This window comes from Arachis ipaensis, chromosome B6, assembly GCF_059453495.1.
Source record: "Arachis ipaensis isolate K30076 ecotype BB chromosome B6, ASM5945349v1, whole genome shotgun sequence".
NCBI classification, from domain to species: Eukaryota; Viridiplantae; Streptophyta; class Magnoliopsida; order Fabales; family Fabaceae; genus Arachis; species Arachis ipaensis.
This window is the reverse complement of record NC_142441.1, coordinates 112,284,639-112,292,665: the sequence shown is the minus strand read 5'-3', so window position 1 is coordinate 112,292,665 and position 8,027 is coordinate 112,284,639. Positions and strand designations below refer to the sequence as shown.

General features: G+C 36.7%; 1 non-coding gene across 1 annotated transcript; it reads right to left on the bottom strand.

Annotated features, from left to right (window-relative positions):
• Nucleotides 1-6,309: 6,309 nt before the first annotated feature.
• Nucleotides 6,310-6,417, bottom strand: LOC148562328 (small nucleolar RNA R71). Its single transcript, XR_015886338.1, has one exon. It is a non-coding gene; the product is annotated as a small nucleolar RNA R71 (small nucleolar RNA).
• Between the last annotated feature and the right edge of the window lie 1,610 nt (nucleotides 6,418-8,027).

The window sequence follows — 8,027 nt, the reverse complement described above, 5'->3', positions numbered from 1 at the left end:
CTGTCCATGAGGGTAGAGACTGCCCCTGTAATCTGTAAGGACAGTTGTGCTATTGCAGCCTCCATCCTCTCAAAGTTGCTCTTGATTTCACATGGTTGCATAGTTGAGGATGGTGCATCTTGATTGAGGTTGCTGTGTATGGGTTGGTTACTATGGTATGATGTGTTTTTTGAGTTATGATAGGATCTATGGTTCCCTGTTTGATGGTTGGGGTTGTGGTTGGAATGCTGATTTGATGAATAAGGCTTGTTGTGGTCCTAGTTGTGGTTTTGTTGATTTCCCCACCCAAAGTTTGGGTGGTTCTTCCAACCTGGGTTGTATGTCTTAGAGTGTGGGTCATATGGTGGTCTGGATGAATTGTTCACATAATTGGCTTGTTTCCAGTCACTAACGTTAGGATTTTTTCCAGTAAAGAAATTCATAAAAACAATCGCGTTGTAAATATAGTCTCTAAACCGACAGAAATCCCTTTGTACAAACGTCTTGGTTGTCAGAAGTAACAAACCCCTTTAAAATTGATAACCGAGTATTTAAACCTCGGGTCGTCTTCTCAAGGAATTGTAGGGAAGTATGTTCTTATTATTGGTTATGGAGATTGTAAATTTGGGGTTTTGAGAATAGGGAGCAAGTAATTTAAATTACAATTAAAATAAATAAATAACTGTAAAATAAATTTTTGGCAAGGTATGAGAAATTGGAAGTCCTAGCCCAGTTATCCTTATCAACAATAATGAAAATTGACTCTTGATTCCACTTAGTTAACCTTTACTAGAGCAAGGGAAGGTCAAGTGACTAATTAGTTTGATCTTCAAATCCTAGTTAATCCCTAAGAAAAGATTGGGATTATCGAAGTTCAGTTCAATTAGCAAAGATAACAATTATCACTTATGTTGAGTTAAGATAACTCCTGAGTTACTAATTTCTTAACCAAAGCCAAGAATGTAGAAAGCTAAATTAAAATCATAAATATCTGGAATACCTCAAATAAAATATATTCAAAGCAGTAAAATCTAACATGGAAAAGTTCATAAGCCAATTGGGCAACATAAATCAAATACAAATAAAAGCATTAGAGTCAATAAAAATAGAAGCGAAAGTAAATAGAAAGGGACATTGAACCTGGGATCGAGAGTCACTCCTAAAACTAAGAGAAGTCCTAAATCCTAATCCTAAGAGAGAGAGAGGAGAGAACCTCTCTCTCTAAAACTACATCTAAAACATGAAAAGTGAATTATGAGAGCCTCTCATGAATGGATGCATTCCCCCACTTTATAGCCTCTAATCTGTGTGTTCTGGGCTGAAAACTGGGTCAAAAGCAGCCCAGAAATCGCCCCCTGCGATTTCTGTTACGTTCAGGTCGCGAAAAGGTGACGCGGCCGCGTCGTCCATGCGACCGCGCGGATTGGGTGTTGGCCAGGTCAAGCGTCCGGGTGACCCACGCGTTCGCGTCGCCTGGCATCGGGGAAACTATGACAAATTATATATCAAATCGAAGCCCCAGACATTAGCTTTCCAACGCAACTAGAACCGCATCATTTGGACCTCTGTAGCTAAAGTTATAGCCATTTGAGTGCGAAGAGGTCAGGCTAGACAGCTTAGCAATTTCTCTAACTTATTGTATTCCTTCCACTTTTGCATGCTTCCTTTCCATCCTCTGAGCCATTCCTGCCCTATAATCTCTGAAAACACTTAATACACATATCAAGGCATCTAATGGTAATAAGAGAGGATTAATATTAGCAAATATAAGTCCAAAGAAACATGTTTTCAATCAAAGCACATAATTAGGAAGGCAAATGTAAAACCATGCAAATAGTATGAATAAGTGGGTAAAGAGTTGATGAAAACCACTCAATTGAGTACAAGATAAACCATAAAATAGTGGTTTATCAGTCACCTTCAGATTCTGATGCATTCCCTTCTTGTTGAGGAGTTTGGTCTTCAATGAATGAGGCTTGATTGGCCTCCATCCTTTTGGTTAGAGCTGCTATTTGAACTGCAATTGCCTTGTTCTGAGCTAACAAAGCATCTACAGAGTTGAATTCTAGCACTCCCTTCTTTTGAGTTCTTTCTGAAACATAGAAATACTCATTTTCAGCTACAGCCTCAATGACATCTATGGCCTCTTCAATATTTTTCTTCTTGTTGAGTGAGTGATGAGCGGATAATTTATACGCTTTTTGATATTGTTTTTACATAGTTTTTAGTATGATTTGATTAGTTTTTAATATATTTTTATTAGTTTTTAAATAAAAACCATATTTCTGGACTTTACTATGAGTTTGTGTATTTTTCTGTGATTTCAGAAAATTTCTAGCTGAAATTGAGGGACTTGAGCAAAAATCAGATTCAGAGGTTGAAGAAGGACTGCAGATGCTGTTGGATTCTGACCTCCCTGCACTCAAAGTGGATTTTCTAGAGCTACAGGAGTCCAAATGGCACGCTCTCAATTTCGTTGGAAAGTAGACATCCATGGCTTTCCCGCAATATATAATAGTTCATACTTTGCCCGAGTTCAGACGATGCAAACTGGCGTTCAACGCCAGCTTCCTGCCCTATTCTGGAGTTAAACGCCAGAAACAGGTTGCCAAGTGGAGTTAAACACCAGAAACAGGTTACAAACTGGCGTTCAACTCTAAGAGAAGCCTCTACACGTGTAAAGCTCAATGCTCAGTACAAGCACACACCAAGTGGGCCCCGGAAGTGGATTTCTGCATCATTTACTCATTTTTGTAAACCCTAGTAACTAGTTTAGTATAAATAGGACTTCTTACTATTGTATTTACATCTTCGGATCTATCTTTGGATTATCTTTTGATCCTTTGGTCACATTTTGGGGGCTGGCCATTCGGCTATGCCTAGACCTTGTTCTTATGTATTTTCAACGGTAGAGTTTCTACACACCATAGATTAAGGTGTGGAGTTCTGCTGTTCCTTGAGTATTAATGCAAAGTACTATTATTTTTCTATTCAATTCAAGCTTATTCATATTCTAAGATATTCATTCGCACCCAAGAACATGATGAATGTGATGATTATGTGACGCTCATCACCATTCTCACCTATGAACGCGTGCCTGACAACCACTTCCGTTCTACATGAAGACGTGAAAGAATGAGTATCTCTTAGATATCTAATACAGGGGACTAAGTCCGAGATATTAGAGTCTTCGTGGTATAAGTCAGAACCCATGGATGGCCATTCCTGAGATCGGAAAAGTCTAAACCTTGTCTGTGGTATTCCGAGTAGGATCTGGGAAGGGATGGCTGTGACGAGCTTCAAACTCGCGAGTGCTGAGCATAGTGACAGACGCAAAAGGATAGTAAATCCTATTCCAGTATGATCGAGAACCGACAGATGATTAGCCATGCAGTGACAGCGCATTGGACCATTTTTACAGAGAGGACGGGATGTAGCCATTGACAACGGTGATGCCCAACATACAGCTTGCCATGGAAAGGAGTATGAAGGATTGGATGAAAGCAGTGGAAAAGCAGAGATTCAGGAGGAATTAATCAACTCTATACGCTTATCTGAAATTCTCACCAATGAATTACATAAGTATCTCTATCCTTATTTTACGTTTTATTTATCTTTTAATTATTAAATCCCCATAACCAATTGAATCCGCCTGACTGAGATTTACAAGGTGACCATAGCTTGCTTCAAGCCGACAATCTCCGTGGGATCGACCCTTACTCACGTAAGGTTTATTACTTGGACGACCCAATGCACTTGCTGGTTAGTTGTGCGGAGTTGTGACAAAGTGTGTGAATTACGTTCCGAGCACCAAGTTTTTGGCGCCGTTGTTAAGGATCACAATTTTGTGCACCAAGTTTTTGGCGCCGTTGTCGGGGATTGTTCGAGTTTGGACAACTGACGGTTCATCTTGTTGGTCAAATTAGGTAATTTTATTTTATTTTTAAGCTCTTTTATTTCTTATTTTTGAAAAATATAAAAAAAATAAAAAATAAATATTTTCAAAAATATATTTTTTCTTCAGAATTTTTAAGAATGAATTCTAGTGTTTCATGATGATTTGTTGAATCCTGGCTGGCTGTAAGCCATGTCTAATCTTTGGACCGGGGTTTTAACTTATCATCACAAGAGCTTGTTGATCTTCACCCATTTGGCAGTTACACACATAGTTGTTGTATACATGGGAGGTAGGCAATGTCTGCTAAAGCTTGGCTGGCCATTGGCCATGTCTAGTGTTTTGGACCGGAGCTTCTACTGAAAGCTTGGCTGGCTAGTAAGCCATGTCTAATTCCTGGACCGGAGTTTTAAACTAATGTTGCATGATTCCTGGAATTCATATTAAAAATTTTGAAATCCTTATTTTTCTTTTTCCAATTAATTTTTGAAAAAAAAAACCAAAAAATTTTAATAAAATCGTAAAATCAAAAAAAAATAATTTGATGTTTCTTGTTTGAGTCTAGTGTTAAATTTTAAGTTTGGTGTCAATTGCATTTTTATCTCTTTCTTGCATTTTTCAAAAATTCATCATGCATTCTTTATGACCTTCAAGTTGTTCTTGATGAATCCTCTTGTTTAATCTTCATATTTTCTTGTTTTGTATCTTTTCTTGTTTTTCATATGCATTCTTGAATTATTAGTGTCTAAAGAATAAAAATTTTTAAGTTTGGTGTCTTGCATGTTTTTCTTTTCTTAAAAATTTTCAAAAATAAGTCTTGATGTTCATCTTGATCTTCAAAGTGTTCTTGGTGTTCATCTTGACATTCATAGTGTTCTTGCATGCATTAGTTGTTTTGATTCATAATTTTCATGTTTTGTTTCAATTTTATTGTTTTTCTCCCTCATCATTAAAAATTCAAAAATCAAAAAAATATCTTTCCCTTTTTCTCTCATAAATTTTTGAAAAAATTGAGTTGACTTTTTCAAAACTTTTTGAAATCTAGTTGTTTCTTATGAGTGAAATCAAATTTTTAATTTTAAAATTCTATCTTTTTCAAATCTTTTTCAAAAAATCAAATCTTTTTTATTTTTCTTTCATAATTTTCGAAAATTTCAAATTGATTTTCAAAAATCTTTTTCTTATTTTATTTCATAATTTCAAAACCTTTACTAACAATTAATGTGATTGATTCAAAAATTTCAAGTTGTTACCTGCTTATTAAGAAAGATTCAATCTTTAAATTTTAAAATCATATCTTTTTTGTTTCTTGTTAGTCAAGTAATCAACTTTAATTTTCAAAATCAAATCTTTCTAAATTTCTTTTTCAAATCTTTTTCAAAATAAGTTTCAATCACATCTTTTTCAAATTCAATTTCAAAATCTTTTCTAACCTCTTATCTTTTTAAAATTGATTTTCAAATCTTTTTCAAACTAATCCTATCTTTTTGTTTCAATCATATCTTTTTCAAAACTACCTAACTAATTCTCTCTCTAATTTTTGAAAATCACCTTCCTCTTTTTCAAAATTCCTTTTTAAATTAACTAATTGTTTTAAATTTAATTTAATTTGATTTAATTTTCCTTTCTTAATTTTTGAATTTTAATTTTAATTTTAAATTAAAAACAAAAATATTTTTATTTTATTTTATTTAATTTTTGAATTCTCTCATCTCTCATCTCCTTCTATTTAATTATTTATCTACTAACACTTCTCTTCCACCCAAAATTCGAACACCATCTTCCTCTCCGTGTTCAAGTTTTTCTCTTTCCCTTCTTTTATTCTTCAATTCTACTCACATAAAGGAACCTCTCTACTATGGCAAAGAGGATCCCTATTATTTTCTGTTTTCTTCTTTTTTCATATGAGCAGGAACAAGGATAAGAACATTCTTGTTGAAGCTGATTCTGAACCTGAAAGGACTCTGAAGAGGAAGCTAAGGAAAGCTAAAGCACAACTCTCTGGAGAAAATCTGACAGAAATTTTCGAAAAAGAAGGAGACATGGCCGAAAATAATAACAATGCAAGAAAGATGCTTGGTGACTTTACTGCACCAAATTCCAATTTACATGGAAGAAGCATCTCAATCCCTGCCATTGGAGCAAACAATTTTGAGCTGAAACCTCAATTAGTTTCTCTGATGCAACAGAACTGCAAGTTTTATGGACTTCCATCAGAAGATCCTTTTCAGTTCTTAACTGAATTCTTGCAAATATGTGATACTGTTAAGACCAATGGGGTTGATTCCGAGGTCTACGGGCTTATGCTTTTCCCGTTTGCTGTAAGAGACAGAGCTAGAATATGGTTGGACTCTCAACCTAAAGACAGCCTGAACTCTTGGGATAAGCTGGTCACGACTTTCTTAGCCAAGTTCTTTCCTCCTCAAAAGCTTAGTAAGCTTAGAGTGGATATTCAAACCTTCAAACAGAAAGAAGGTGAGTCCCTTTATGAAGCTTAGGAGAGATTCAAGGAACTGACCAAAAAGTGTCCTTCTGACATGCTTTCAGAATGGACCATCCTGGATATATTCTATGACGGTCTGTCTGAATTATCTAAAATGTCATTGGACCATTCTACAGGTGGATCCATTCACTTAAAGAAAATGCCTGCAGAAGCTCAAGAACTCATTGACATGGTTGCAAATAACCAGTTCATGTACACTTCTGAAAGGAATTCTGTGAGTAATGGGACGCCTATGAGGATGGGAGTTCTTGAAATTGATACTCTGAATGCCATATTGGCTCAGAATAAAATATTGACTCAGCAAGTCAATATGATCTCTCAAAGTCTGAATGGATTGAAGAAATCATCCAACAGTACTAAAGAGACATCTTCTGAAGAAGAAGCTTATGATCCTGAGAACCCTGCAATAGCAGAGGTGAATTACATGGGTGAACCCTACGGAAACACCTATAATCCCTCATGGAGAAATCATCCAAATTTCTCATGGAAGGATCAACAAAAGCCTCAACAAGGCTTTAATAATGGTGGAAGAAACAGGTTTAGCAATAGCAAACCTTTTCCATCATCCACTCAGCAACAGACAGAGAATTCTAAGCAGAATCCATCTAGCTTTGCAAATATAGTCTCTGATCTATCTAAGGCCACTGTGAATTTCATGAATGAAACAAGGTCCTCCATTAGAAATTTGGAGGCACAAGTGGGCCAGCTGAGTAAAAGGGTCACTGAAACTCCTCCTAGTATTCTCCCAAGCAATACAGAAGAAAATCCAAAGAGAGAGTGCAAGGCCATTGATTTGACCATCATGGCCGAACCTACAAGGGAGGAGGAGGACGTGAATCCTAGTGAGGAAGACCTCCTGGGACGTTCAGTGACTAATAAGGAGTTTCTCTTTGAAGAACCAAAGGAATCTGAGGCTCATCTAGAGACCATAGAGATTCCATTAAACCTCCTTCTGCCCTTTATGACCTCTGATGAGTATTCTTCTTCTGAAGAGAATGAAGACGTTACTGAAGAGCAAGTTGCTAAGTACCTTGGTACAATCATGAAGCTGAATGCCAAATTATTTGGTAATGAGACTTGGAAAGATGAACCTCCCTTGCTCACCAATGAACTAAATGCATTGGATAGACAGAAATTACCTCAAAAGAAACAGGATCCGGGTAAATTCCTAATTCCCTGTAACATAGGCACCATGACCTTTGAGAAGGCTCTGTGTGACTTGGGGTTAGGCATAAACTTAATGCCACTCTCTGTAATGGAGAAACTTGGGATCTTTGAGGTGCAAGCTGCCAAAATCTCATTAGAGATGGCAGACAACTCAAGAAAACAGGCTTATGGACTAGTAGAGGACGTGCTAGTAAAGGTTGAAGGCCTTTACATCCCTGCTGATTTCATAATCCTAGACACTGGGAAGGATGAGGATGAATCCATCATCCTTGGAAGACCCTTCCTAGCCACAGCAAGAGCTGTGATTGATGTGGACAGAGGAGAGTTGGTCCTTCAACCGAATGAGGACAACCTTGTGTTTAAAACTCAAGGATCTCCTTCTGTAACTATGGAGAGTAAGCATGAAAAGCTTCTCTCACTGCAGAGTCAACCAAAGCCCCCACAGTCAAACTCCAAGTTTGGTGTTGGGAGGCCACATCCAAA